The sequence below is a fragment of the Malaclemys terrapin genome, chromosome 23 (assembly GCF_027887155.1).
Source record: "Malaclemys terrapin pileata isolate rMalTer1 chromosome 23, rMalTer1.hap1, whole genome shotgun sequence".
NCBI classification, from domain to species: Eukaryota; Metazoa; Chordata; order Testudines; family Emydidae; genus Malaclemys; species Malaclemys terrapin.
Genome location: NC_071527.1, coordinates 16,413,366 through 16,426,878, shown reverse-complemented (window position 1 = coordinate 16,426,878; position 13,513 = coordinate 16,413,366).

Below are 13,513 nucleotides of genomic sequence, written 5' to 3'. Positions count from 1 at the left end.
TCAGTCAGTCATCCCCCCCACCCCAGCTGCTGGTTTCCAGCAAGCACCTGCTCTGTTAGAAAACACGGCCCTGACTGGAGATGGATCGGTGCTGCCAGCCTGGTGAGCAGAGGCTGTGGGGGGGCGGGTGGCATGACCCCCCCCCCCATGGGCATTTCCTCAGCAGGGCAAGAGGAAAGATTGGGAGGGTGGCAACGTGGTAGTGGGTGAATGCTGGGGGCTCTGGGGGAGGGGGCAGACGGAGACCCCTCTGCTGAGACATGGGGCCTTTCCCCTTGTGGGGCGCTGGTTCCCATCCAGCCCCAGCGTGAGGGACTTGCTGGCTCAGGGGGGTCGGGAATGGGACCCAGGGCCTTTCCCCTCTGTGGGGCGCTGGCTCCCCTCCAGCCCCAGCGTGGGGGACTGGCTGGCTCAGGGGGGTCGGGAATGGGACCCAGGGCCTTTCCCCTTGTGGGGCGCTGGCTCCCATCCAGCCCCAGCGTGGGGGACTGGCTGGCTCAGGGGGGTCGGGAATGGGACCCGGGGCCTTTCCCCTTGTGGGGTGCTGGTTCCTATCCAGCCCCAGCGTGGGGGACTGGCTGGCTCAGGGGGGTTGGGAATGGGACCCAGGGCCTTTCCCCTTGTGGGGCGCTGGCTCCCATCCAGCCCCAGCCTGGGGGACTGGCTGGCTCAGGGGGGTCGGGAATGGGACCCGGGGCCTTTCCCCTTGTGGGGTGCTGGTTCCTATCCAGCCCCAGCGTGGGGGACTGGCTGGCTCAGGGGGGTCGGGAATGGGACCTGGGGCCTTTCTGTTATAGAGCCTGGTTTGAACCCAGCTGGCCAGGGAGCAGGGTCCTTCATGGCCTTTTTGTCCAGGGGTGAGATGAGTTTGAGGGGGGGTCTCAACCTCATTCTGAGGGGACAGGCACCTGCTGCACAAACATCGCAGCGAGGGGAGGGCTGAATGAGCTCATCACCCCACAGGGGTCCCTGGGGCAAACTGGGGGGGGTCTGCCTAGGTGGTACCTGAACCCCCTTGAAAGCTGGGGGAGTTCGTGCCCATTTCTCACTCAATCCCAGCTCCCCTCCCCCCTCGATCCTGGCTCCGCCCACAGCCACAGCCCCTCCCCCACTCGATCCTGGCTCCGCCCACAGCCCCAGCTCCCCTCCCCCACTCGATCCTGGCTCCGCCCACAGCCCCAGCTCTGCTTCTCTCAGGCCCGGCTGCCCATTGCCGGTGGGGCAGCCGTGCCCCATGGGACCCCCGTGCTCAGCCCAGCTAGTGACGTGGTGACCAGGCCGTTACCTGCTGCCAGGATTGAACGGGGCCTGGCTGTGGTGGGGAGCCCAGGCCGGGCAGCTCTCCGTGGGCAAGGGTTGCTCCAGCCCCGGCCCAGGTCCCTGCCATGACACGGGGGTGCTAGGGTGACCAGCTAGCAAGTGTGAAAAATTGGGACAACCTTTTTTTTGTTGCGGGGAGGGAGGGGGGGATAGTTGTGTATACAAGACAAAGCTCCTAACATCTGGTCACCCTTGGCCTGGCACGTCCTGCAAGAGCGCGGAGCTGGAAGGGTCTGGAACCACCCCAGCCGGCTCCACCCCCTGCAGCACAGCGCCCCCTGGGGCCAGCCCTGCCTGCCAGGGGAGAGCGCCCCCTGCTGAGCCCCCACCCTGCTCCCTGCAGTACAGCGCCCCCTAGGGCCCCCTGGGGCCAGCCCTGCCTGCCAGGGGAGAGCGCCCCCTGCTGAGCCCCCACCCTGCTCCCTGCAGCCCAGCGCCCCCTAGTGCCCCCTGGGGCCAGCCCTGCCTCCAGGGCAGAGCGCCCCCTGCTGAGCCCCCACCCTGCTCCCTGCAGTACAGCGCCCCCTAGTGCCCCCTGGGGCCACCCCTGCCTGCCAGGGGAGAGCGCCCCCTGCTGAGCCCCTGTCCTGCTCCCTGCAGTACAGTGCCCCCTAGTGCCACGCGGGGTCAGCCCTGCCTGCCAGGGGAGAGCGCCCCCTGCTGAGCCCCCACCCTGCTCCCTGCAGCACAGTGCCCCCTAGCGCCCCCTGGGGCCAGCTCTGCCTGCCAGGGGAGAGCGCCCCCTGCTGAGTCCCCACCCTGCTCCCTGCAGCACAGCGCCCCCTAGTGCCCCCTGGGGCCAGCCCTGCCTGCCAGGGGAGAGCGCCCCCTGCAGAGACGCCGCCCGGCTCCCTCAAACTTTGTGCCCCTCCAGAGTCCAGTCCCAGATGCGGCCGCTCGCGATTTTTCTAGTGCTTGTGAGCTGGGGTAAAACTGCCTGGGCTGGGGCGGGGTCTGGCTGGCTTGGCGGGGGTGGGGTGGGGAATGGGACAGGGGCCCTTCCTCAGTTTCTCCCCTCCTCTGCGGCCGGCTCTCCCCTCCCCCCCAGCCCTCAGCGAGCGGTGCCAGCCGCCCTCGAGTGCCACTTCAGCCCCCTTGACCTGAGCCCCCCCCCCGCGGCCCTGTCTGGCAGCACCAGCCCGAGAGCCCCATTTAGCTCTTTGTGCGATTCTGGAGTGGCTGGAAATTGGCTCCTTGAAGTGGAGATGAGGGCGGGCAGGCCAGGTGTGCGCTGCGCGGGGAGGGGCAGACAGTGCCCACTCGCCCGCCCCTCCTCCTCTCGCTGGGGAGAGCCCCCCTGTGCCATAGGGCAGGGGGCACTGATGGCATTGATTCCCCCCCCCCCGGTCTGTGCCTTTGTTTCCCCCTCTGTGCAGTAGGGTGACACGTTCCCCTACCCCGGCGTCCCCCATGCAAGGGGCTGAATTGGGGGGGCTTGTTCCCCCCTGGTGAAACCGCAGCTGCTGCCCTTGCTAATGGGGGGCAAAGCACCCCTGGGCATGGGGGAGGGGCCTGGGAGCTGGGGGGGGTGGAGATATTTAAGGCCTTTTCATATGGGTTGGAGCTGGGGGGTGATTAAACCCTCAAGGAGACTTTGAGGGTGCAGGGAGCTCCCCCCTCAGCGCTGCCTGCCTCTGCTGCCCCCCCTTCCCCATCCCTGCTGGGTTCTCTTCCCTTCCCCCTCCCAGCTGCCTCAGGTACCCCCCCCCCCGCAACATGCTTGGCGCAGAGCCCCATCCCTCCCCCATTAGGGTCAGTGCACTGGGGAAGGGAGTTGGGTGTGGGGCAGGGTGTGGGGGGCTGGGATGAGTAGGGATTTCTCCAAGGGGTGGTGTCACAAATGGGGGGGGCATTACCCCTCCCCCAGCTGTGGGGCTGCAGTGGGGCGAGCTAGAAGGGGGTGGGGGGGGCAAAGGCAGCCAGGCCCCCCTGCAATAAATTGCCTCTGATCCTAGTAAAGGGAGAGGTCTCGGCTCCCACGACCCCCATCCCGATTCTCCCCCCACCTCGCCCAGGTCAGCCCAGGCCCGTCCCAATCCGCCAAAATCCTGGCTCAGCGCAGCTAGTCCGGCCAATTGGGCTCCCGGCTTAGGGCTGGCGGAGACAGGCCGCGCACGGCGCATGGCACAGACACAGCAACCAGGGCCGGCTCCAGCATTTCTGCCGCCCCAAGCAAAAAAAAAAAGCCACGATCAGCGGCGGCAGTTTGGCGGCAGGTCCTTCGCTCCTAGAGGGAGTGAGGGACCTGCCGCCCCCGAATTGCCACAGGTGCCGCCCCTCTCCCTTGGCCGCCCCAAGCACCTGCTTGCTAAGCTAGTGCCTGGAGCCGGCCCTGACAGCAACACACACTGAGCGACACACAGACCAACACACAGAGCGACACAGACACACAGCAACACACACAGAGCGACACACAGAGCGACACAGACACACAGAGCGATACACAGACACACAGCAACACACACAGCAACACAGACACACAGCAACACACACAGAGCGACACACAGACCAACACACAGAGCAACACACACAGAGCAACACAGACACACAGCAACACACACAGAGCGGCACACAGACCAACACACAGAGCGACACAGACACACAGCAACACACACAGACACACAGCAACACACAGAGCGACACAGACACACAGCAACACACACAGACACACAGCAACACACAGAGCGACACAGACACACAGCAACACACACAGACACACAGCAACACACAGAGCGACACAGACACACAGCAACACACACAGACACACAGCAACACACAGAGCGACACAGACACACAGCAACACACACAGACACACAGCAACACACAGAGCGACACAGACACACAGCAACACACACAGATACACAGCAACACACAGAGCGACACAGACACACAGCAACACACACAGACACACAGCAACACACAGAGCGACACACAGAGCAACACACACAGACACACACAGACAAAGACACACAGCAAAACACACACTGCGACACACAGACCAACACACAGAGCCACACACACAGAGAGACACAGACACATAGAGCGACACACAGAGCAACACACACAGAGCGACACACAGACACACAGCAACACACAGAGTGACACAGACACAGAGCAACACACAGACACACAGCAAAACACAGAGCGACACACAAAGAGTGACAGACACACAGAGCAATACACAGAGGGGGACACACAGACACACAGCAACACAGAGCGACACAGACACACAGAGCAACACACAGAGCGACACACACAGAGCGACACACAGAGCGACACACACGGAGATACACACCCACACAAATACACACACAGAGTGACACACACACAGATACACATCCACACAAATACAGCAACACACGCACACACCCCCTTGGAGCACAGACACCCCCTGCAGCACACGCTCTCCCGTCTCCCCCGCAGAACGCACCGCCGGGCCCCTCCTCTCACCCCGGCAGCACCCCGAGCAGCGGATGGATGGGGGGCACGTGGGGGTGGGTGACCCCGGCCCCGTGTCAGGCTGAGGCCGAGCGAAGTCGCCAGGGGCTGGAACGAATTTTTCTCACTGGAATGAAAAGCGCCTGGCCTGGCCCCTCCCAGACCCCCTCCCCCTGGGCCACCCGGCCCCCTCCACCCCCAGGGCCCCTTCCCCCCGGCCCCCACACCCGCTGCTATCAGCTTAACGCAGACATTGCCAGATGGGATCAGACCCATGGGCCCCTCCAGCCTGGTATCCCCCTGCCCCCCAGATCAGACCCATGGGCCCCTCCAGCCCGGTATCCCCCTGACCCCCCCAGATCAGACCCATGGGCCCCTCCAGCCTGGTATCCCCCTGCCCCCCCCAGATCAGACCATGGGCCCTTCCAGTCCGGTCTCCCCCTGCCCCCCCCAGATCAGACCCAAGGTTCCCTCCAGCCTGGTCCCCCCACCTACTCTGGCAATCCCTCCCTAGAGAAGAGCTCCTCCTGCTTTCCAGCCGCCCCCGTCCCGCCCCCAGAAACTTCCTGCTGGGATCTGCTGAGGCAATGGAGGGCAGCAGATGGGGAGGGGGGAAAGTGGGGGGAGGGATGGAGCAGCCCAGTCCCCCCTCTTTAATCAGTGTGATGGGGGGATCTCAGGGAGGAAGTTGGACCAACTGGTGCATTCTGCCAGTGACCTTTGACCCCAGGCCGGGGGTGGGGGCTGCTGGCTCCCTGGCCACCCAGCGTGCTGGGGGGATGGGCCGTGACCCCAAAGGGAAAGGGCAGCACCCCCCCCCCACAATGCAATTAGGCACAAAGGAGCAGGATGTGCTGGAGGTTAGTGCTGGGGCAGCCGCCTGGCGGGGGAGTAGCCGCAGCTGTCTCTCTGAGCTTGGTGACAGCCCCGAGGCTGCGGTGATGGGTGAGGCGGATGGGCAGCGGGCAGCCGTCACCTGCCCAGGGCACCCAGGGGCTTTCTTGCACCCCCCACAGCACAGGGCACACGCCCCCCCTCCCAGGAGACAGAGAGAGAGGAAACTGAGGCACAAAGCAGGGAAGGGACTAAGCAAGTCAGTGGTGGAGCTGGGAATAGAAGCCAGAAATCCTCGCTCCCAGCCCCAGCTCTAACCACTAGACCCCCACCCCTGCCAGAGTTAGGGGTAGAATCCAGGAGTCCTGACTCCACTTCCTGTCCTAAACGGTTGTGCAGTGTCGCTGTGTGGCTGGTAAACAGCCCCCACGTCCCACCCCAGAGGTGGCTGCATCTCGGCACCAGGTGAGTGATCCCTGTATAAACAGCCCCCGTGCCCCGCCCCAGAGGTGGCTGCATCTCAGCATCAAGGGGGCAAGTGCCACCTGCAGGGGGAGAGAGACGGGGCCCATGGGAGCTTGGCTGACGGCTCTGTCTGCTCAGGAGCTGGTGCCCGTGAAAGCACAGGCAGATGACACAGTTGACCCCGGCGTGGGGGTGAAGCCGCCCTGGGCACCCCCATGTGGGGCTGGACCCCGGCTGCCTGACCCCGTTGCCCACCCCCAGCAGGCTCCCGCCAGACAGGCGCACGGACGCCGCGACCCCAGGCAGAGCGGCTATTTTAAGCCTCCGACACCCACGCTGGGGCCCGGGCTGTCAGAAGCGCTTAGGGATGGGAGGAGGGGACGCCGGCGCAGCCCGGTGCCAGCCTGCGCCGTCTGAATCCAGCCCACAGCGCGAGAGCGGGACCTGGAGCCCCCCGCCGGACCTCCCTCTGGGCTGGTGGAGCCAGATTCCAGCCCAGGGGGCCCTGATTGGATCAGTCGCCCCCTAAGGTGACTGGGAAATCTCTGGAGCAGGGTGCCTCCTCTGGGGGGAGTGAGGTGTGGTGGTTAGAGCGGGGGAGCCTGGGAGTCGGACTCCTGGGTTCTATTCCCAGTTCTGCCAGGGGAATGGGGTGTAGTGGTTAGAGTGTGTGTGGGAGGGGAGCTGGGAGTCAGGACTCCTGGGTCCCATTCCTGTTGAAATCCCAACCCCAACCCCCCCCCACCCCAGAACTGGGAAAGCCACAAGCAACATGCAAGGAATGAAATGAACAAGACACAGGTCCGGGGTTACCCTAGATCTGGGCACTCGTAGGGCTGGCCTGGGGTGGGAGTGGGGGTCATGGGTGTCTATCCATGGCCCCCAGCCAACGGCTGCCCCCTGTGGGGCTGTGCCAGGGGCCTGAAATCAGAGGCCCCCATGGACCCGCTCCTTGCACCCGCTGGGTCTCCCCCTGCCAGGATAACACACCTCGTGGCTCTGTCTGTCCCCCTTCCCCCTCGTGCCCAGCCCCGGCTCTTGCCAGCAGAGCTGCGTGCTGCTGGCTTCCCTGGGCGCTCCGCGAGAGACGTTGCCGCCAAAGCCCGGATCTGCTGACAAAGCCGAATGGGGAGCACGTCTCCTCCCCAGGCCGGGGCCAGGCTCCCTGGGAGCAGGGCTTGGATTTGACGCAGCTCTGTGGCTCGGGGGGACCCACAGAGCAGATTTTTCCAGGCTTCATATGACGACTATGGTAGCAGACAACTGAGATTGCACCCCCCCCTTGTGCCGGGTGCTGCACCGACCCCCATCAAGGTCAGAGCCCCCCTCATACCAGGCACTGCCCAGACCCTGACCACAATCACAGCCCCCCCCCCCCCTTGTGCCATCTGTTGCACAGACCCCAAGCGAGATCAGGGTCCCCCTTGTGCTGGGCGCTGCCCAGACACACACAGACCGTCCCAGTCCTGAAGGCCTTTCCGCCTCAGCAGACAAAGGCAGGATGGGGAAACTGAGTCCCAGAGGGGCAGGGCCCTGCCCACGGTCAGGCAGAGGGTCAGTGGAACAGCCAGGGATTGAATCCAGCTCTCCTGAGGCCCAGCCCAGGGCCTTAACCACCAGCCTTCTGGGGCACAAGGGATGTGGCAGGGGGCTGAGAGCTCCTGGCCGCCGGGGGCCCTGTGCTGCATGGAGCGAGGTGGGGGGGGCTCACTAGGGGGCACTCTCCCCTGGCAGTCAGTGCTCACCCCAGTGCCCCCATGTGGGCATTTCTGTAACGTGGACCCCTGGGAAACAGGCTGAGGCCCATAGGAGAAGGCCTGGGTGGGACTCCCCGCCTGGGACTGAGCCAGCCCCCTACAAGGGGGGAGGAAGGACTCTGTGAGTGGGGGTGGGGAGGTTTGATTTAGGGGTGGGGGGTCAGGTAGGGGGATGGGTTTGCACTTGAGGGGTTGGGTTCTGTGTTACATTTGGGGATTAAGACTGAGTTTTGGGATGATGGTTTGCAGTGGGGAGGCTGTAGGATGGGGGGGTCGGTTTTCAGCGGGGGGGCCCTCTTTCCTGTCCCTATACTGGGGTTTCTGCACCCTCCCTGCCTTTTCCCTTTCTGCCATAGGGGGCCTCCTCCCCCTCTAATCCAATCCACTCCCCCAGCCCCGGCCATCTGGCTCCCTGGCCCTGAAATCAGAGTCCCTTTGGGACCCCTCTCCCCCGGCCATTCACAGCACGTGGGCTGGGCGCTGCCGGCCCAGGGTGAGATCCTGCGTCTGCCAGGCCTTCCTCCCAGGGGACATGGGGCTCGGCCTCCTCATCACATCCCCTCCCCCCGCCAGGATGGTGGCAGCTGTGGGATCACTGGCTAATTGGTGGCATATGGTCCCTGCTACCCACCCCTGCTCCTGGGGGCAGGAGAGCGGGGACTGTGTTTGGCAGAGAGGAAAGGGGGAGATCAGTTTCAACCCCCCACCCTGCTCTAACCACCAGACCCCGCTCCCCTTCCAGATCCAGGGAGAGAACCCAGGAGTCCTGGTTCCCAGCCCCCCCTGCCCTAACCACCAGACCCCGCTCCCCTCCAGATCCAGGGAGAGAACCCAGGAGTCCTGACTCCCAGCCCCCCCTGCCCTAATCACCAGACCCCGCTCCCCTCCAGATCCAGGGAGAGAACCCAGGAGTCCTGGCTCCCAGCCCTAACCACCAGACCCCACTCCCCTCCCAGGTCAAGGGAGAGAACCCAGGAGTCCTGGCTCCCAGCCCCCCTCCCCTCCGCTCTAACCACCAGAGTGGAGGCTATTAGGCGGGAATCACTCTGTGGTGGTGGCTGGGGATGGGGCCTGGGGTCTTCTCCCGCCCCCGCCCCAGGCAGGGAGAGTGCTGGGAGGAGGGGTTACCCCCCCCTGCCTCTAGCTATTGTTGCCCATGGGGGGGAGCTGACCCTTCATGGACCCTGGCGGGTCGAGAGGCCAAACTGCTCCCCCCCCCACCTCTATCCAAAGGTCATCTGAGGTCACTGGGAATATTGCAGCTGAAGCTCTGGAGAGGCCAGCCCCCTTGGAGAGCCGGGTGGGGGCTGGGAGCAGGACTCCTGGGTTCTTTCCCCAGCTCTGGGAGGGGAGTTGGGGACTAGTGGTTGGGGGGGGGGAGGCTGGGAGCCGGACTCCTGGGTTCTTTCCCCAGCTCTGGGAGGGGAGTTGGGGACTAGTGGTTGGGGGGGGGGGGAGGCTGGGAGCCGGACTCCTGGGTTCTGTCCCCAGCTCTGTGAGGGGAGTGGGGACTAGTGGTTAGAGTGGGAGGGGGCTGGGAGCCAGGACTCCTGGGTTCTTTCCCCAGCTCTTTGAGGGGAGTGGGGACTAGTGGTTAGAGTGGGGGGGCTGGGAGCCAGGACTCCTGGGTTCTTTCCCCAGCTCTGTGAGGGGAGTGGGGACTAGTGGTTAGAGTGGGGCGGGGGGCTGGGAGCCGGACTCCTGGGTTCTGTCCCCAGCTCTGGGAGGGGAGTTGGGGACTAGTGGTTAGAGTGGGGGGGGGCTGGGAGCCAGGACTCCTGGGTTCTTTCCCGTTGGCCCTGTCACACCTCACCTCAGTGGTCCCCAGCGCGCGCTTTGTTAGCGCGGGGACGAGCCGGGAGCGGTTCGGGTTTGCTCCGCATGCTCGGCCCCACCTTGGGACCAGGCCAGGGGCGGCTCCCTGGAGCTGTCCGTGGTGCTGATTTGGGTCTGGTCTCAGAAAACGCTAAGGAGCCAGTTTGACTGTCTCCGGACTCCTGGGTTCTCTCCCTGGCCCTGGGAGGGGAGTGGGCTCTAGTGGTTAGAACAGGGGGGGCTGGGAGTCAGGTCTCCTGGGTTCTCTCCCTGGCCCTGGGAGGGGAGTGGGCTCTAGTGGTTAGAAAAGGGGAGGGGGGGCTGGGAGCCAGGACTCCTGGGTTCTCTCCCTGGCCCTGGGAGGGGAGTGGGCTCTAGTGGTTAGAACAGGGGGGGCTGGGAGTCAGGTCTCCTGGGTTCTCTCCCTGGCCCTGGGAGGGGAGTGGGCTCTAGTGGTTAGAAAAGGGGAGGGGGGGCTGGGAGCCAGGACTCCTGGGTTCTCTCCCTGGCCCTGGGAGGGGAGTGGGCTCTAGTGGTTAGAACAGGGGGGGCTGGGAGCCAGGTCTCCTGGGTTCTCTCCCTGGCCCTGGGAGGGGAGTGGGCTCTAGTGGTTAGAACAGGGGGGGCTGGGAGCCAGGACTCCTGGGTTCTCTCCCTGGCCCTGGGAGGGGAGTGGGCTCTAGTGGTTAGAACAGGGGGGGCTGGGAGCCAGGTCTCCTGGGTTCTCTCCCTGGCCCTGGGAGGGGAGTGGGCTCTAGTGGTTAGAACAGGGGGGGCTGGGAGCCAGGTCTCCTGGGTTCTCTCCCTGGCCCTGGGAGGGGAGTGGGCTCTAGTGGTTAGGGCAGGGGGGGCTGGGAGCCAGGACTCCTGGGTTCTCTCCCTGGCCCTGGGAGGGGAGTGGGCTCTAGTGGTTAGGGCAGGGGGGGCTGGGAGCCAGGACTCCTGGGTTCTCTCCCTGGCCCTGGGAGGGGAGTGGGCTCTAGTGGTTAGGGCAGGGCACCCAGTGAACAAGGTGGGGAGATCCACACTCCAGTTGTTTTGCTCCTTTAACACAATTCAGTGCTGGAGAAATTGAAGGGTATTTAGCAGAGATGTCGCTGGGGGTCTCAGAACCGCTGCTCCCCCCTGAGCCAGCCAGGACCCACACGGGAGGATCTCTGCAGGAGCAGGAGGGCCATGGCCAGCGTGAGTGCACGGGCCTTGTGAGCGAGAGGCCAAGCATGTGTCACTAGGATTGTCTGTGCACCAAGACCCCTTGGCTGCCAGTGCACGGCTCCCACCCCGCCTGTCCCATGGCTCCTGTGTGGATGGACGCAGCTGGTCCCCAGGGCTCGGGAGACACCCCTGTCCCTCACCTTCTGACCTGGCGATGGCTGGTTTTGCTTCACCCTCCACCCAGATTGGAGTGGCCAGCATGCACCCAAACACTGAGCAGGGCTGGGCCTGCCCCAGAGAGCTCCATTGGGTTGATTCTGAGTGGGGTGCGGGTCCTGGGCTAGATGGGCCCACTGGTGAGATCTGGGTCCATGCTATGGGCATGATACAAGGCTAGACAGTCTGGCAGTGCTATCTAATGTAGCCCCAATCTCCTCCTGGAGCTGGGAGTGGAACCCAGGAGTCCTGGCTCCTAGCCCCCCCTCCCTTGCTCTACTCCTCGGAGCCCACTCTCCACCCAGAGCTGGAACAGGACCCAGGAGTCCTGAGTCCCGCCCCTAATCTTCTCTCACCACTAGACACCACTCACAACCCAGAACCAGAAATAGAACCCAGGAGTCCTGACTCCCAGCCTTCCCCTGTTATAACGCACTAGGCCCTGCTCCCTTCCTGGAGCTGGGTGAGAACCCAGGAGCCCTGACTCCCAGCCCCCCTCCCTCGCTGTAACCCCTGAAGCCCACTCTCCACTCAGAGCCCGGAAAAGAACCCAGGAGTCCTGATTCCCATCCATGTGTCCTGGAGGCTGAATCCCCCCCCCCAGCCTCCCGCCGGTGTGACGAATCGAGCTGCCGCTTTCAAGGTGCCCTCGTGGCCAGGTGCCACCCCAGGATCAGAAATAGGGTGAGAGAGTTCCCCCTCCTCCTCCCTGGGACAGCCTCTATGGGAGCCCAGCCCCCAGCCTTGGAGAGACCCCCATGAAACTAACCAGAAACCATCAAAGCGGGAGGCCGGGATCCCGCGTGAAACTTGTCTACGGTGCGTCAGCGTCTGGGGCGCTTGTGAGGAGCGAGCTGAGAACACGGGGGGGGGGGGGGGGGGGCGGCTACATGGAGGGAACAAAAGCATGGGCTGAGGGCGGGGGAGGGGCAGGCTGGCAGGTGTCACGGGGGGGGGCGAGGGGCGGGGTGTCAGACGAGCGCTCCCCTTCATTGTCCCTGCCACAATGTCCTGATTTCCGTGGTGGGGCAGCGATGAGAGATCCAGACGGGATGATGCCCCAGCCTAGACGTGGAGGGAGCAGGGAAGGGCCCCACGTGGCTGGGGAGAGCATAGGGGATATTGGCCTCTGTGGAAGAGCCCCAAGGTCATCCCATCCCCACCCCCAGCACTTTCTGCTCCCCCATCTCAGCGCTGGATATAAACAGCTGCCCCACCTCACCCCAGAGGTGGCTGTGATTCAGCGCAGGGTGAGGACTCCTTGTACAAACAGCTACTGTGCCCCGCCCCAGGGGTGGCTGCATCTCTGTGCCAGACAAAGGAGCGCTGCCACACCCCACTCCCACGCCTGCTTTGCTCTAATCACTAGGCCAGGGCTTTTCAACCTGTGGGCCGTGGACCCCTGGGGGGGGTCTGCAGACTACGTCTAAGATTTCCAAAGGGGGCCGCACCTCCATTCGAAATGTGTTAGGGGTCTGCAAATGAATAAAGGTTGAAAACCATTGCACTAGGCCTCACACCCCTCCCAGAGCTGGGAACAGAACCCAGGAGTCCTAGCCCCCGGCCCCCTCCTCTCCCTGCTCTAACCACTAGATGCAGCTTCCCATTAGAATGTGGACAGGTGGCAGGACTTAGCAGCATCTCCCTCGATACCCGCGGCTGACAGTACGTGCCGCGGGCCAGGTTCTCCGACAGCCAGCTCCTGGCCTGTCCCCCCTCGGCCCTTCCCTTTGCACGGCATCATCAAAATATCCGGCTCCTTTCTCTCTGCGAAGAAACTGACAGGAAGGGAGCCGCGTGTGCGCGTCGAGGGGGGTGTTGGTCAGTTTCGGTTCTTCGGCGTGGCGAGATTCCTTTTCTGCTTCCGGCTCTCCCGGGGTGGAAAATCGCAGGCCGGCTGGGCTATAAATCACCGGCCGCGGCTACCAACCCATTACCTAGCTATGCGTGCGTGTCTCTTTCTTCCTTTCCCCTGGGACTAACTGCAATTTTCTCTCCTCTCTCACTCCTTCCATCAGCAATGGCGACGCTATTCAAAATGAGCAGATGCCCGCAAGACGCAGAAAGGTACCTGCTGAGCGCAAATGAGGTAGGGGACAAGGCACCGTCTCAGCTTAACCGAAACCAATCCGCTCTCCTCGGTTATTAGCAAACAGCCCCCCCCCCTTCCCGCTCCCACCGCCACCTCCTCCTCCTGCCCCCAAAATTGGTGGGTTTCGATGGAAACGGGGCCGGATTAGAGCCGGGGGATGGCGGAGCTGAGTCCAAAGCGGCTGCCACACACCCTCCCCGAGGCTGCACGCGGGGGCGTGTGTCTCTAGCCGGGGTGGTGGCATGTTTGCCGATGCTCGGTTCGGAAATCAAGCAGGCGACGGGCGGGCTTTTCTCCCTGCGTCGCGCTGCTTCTGCTGGAGCAAGACATTGCGCTGATTTCCCTGTAGATAGGGTGGGCAGGCCAGGATCCCGCCAGGGAAGGGGAGAGAAAGAGATGGGGCTAGAGAGGGAAGGAGGCG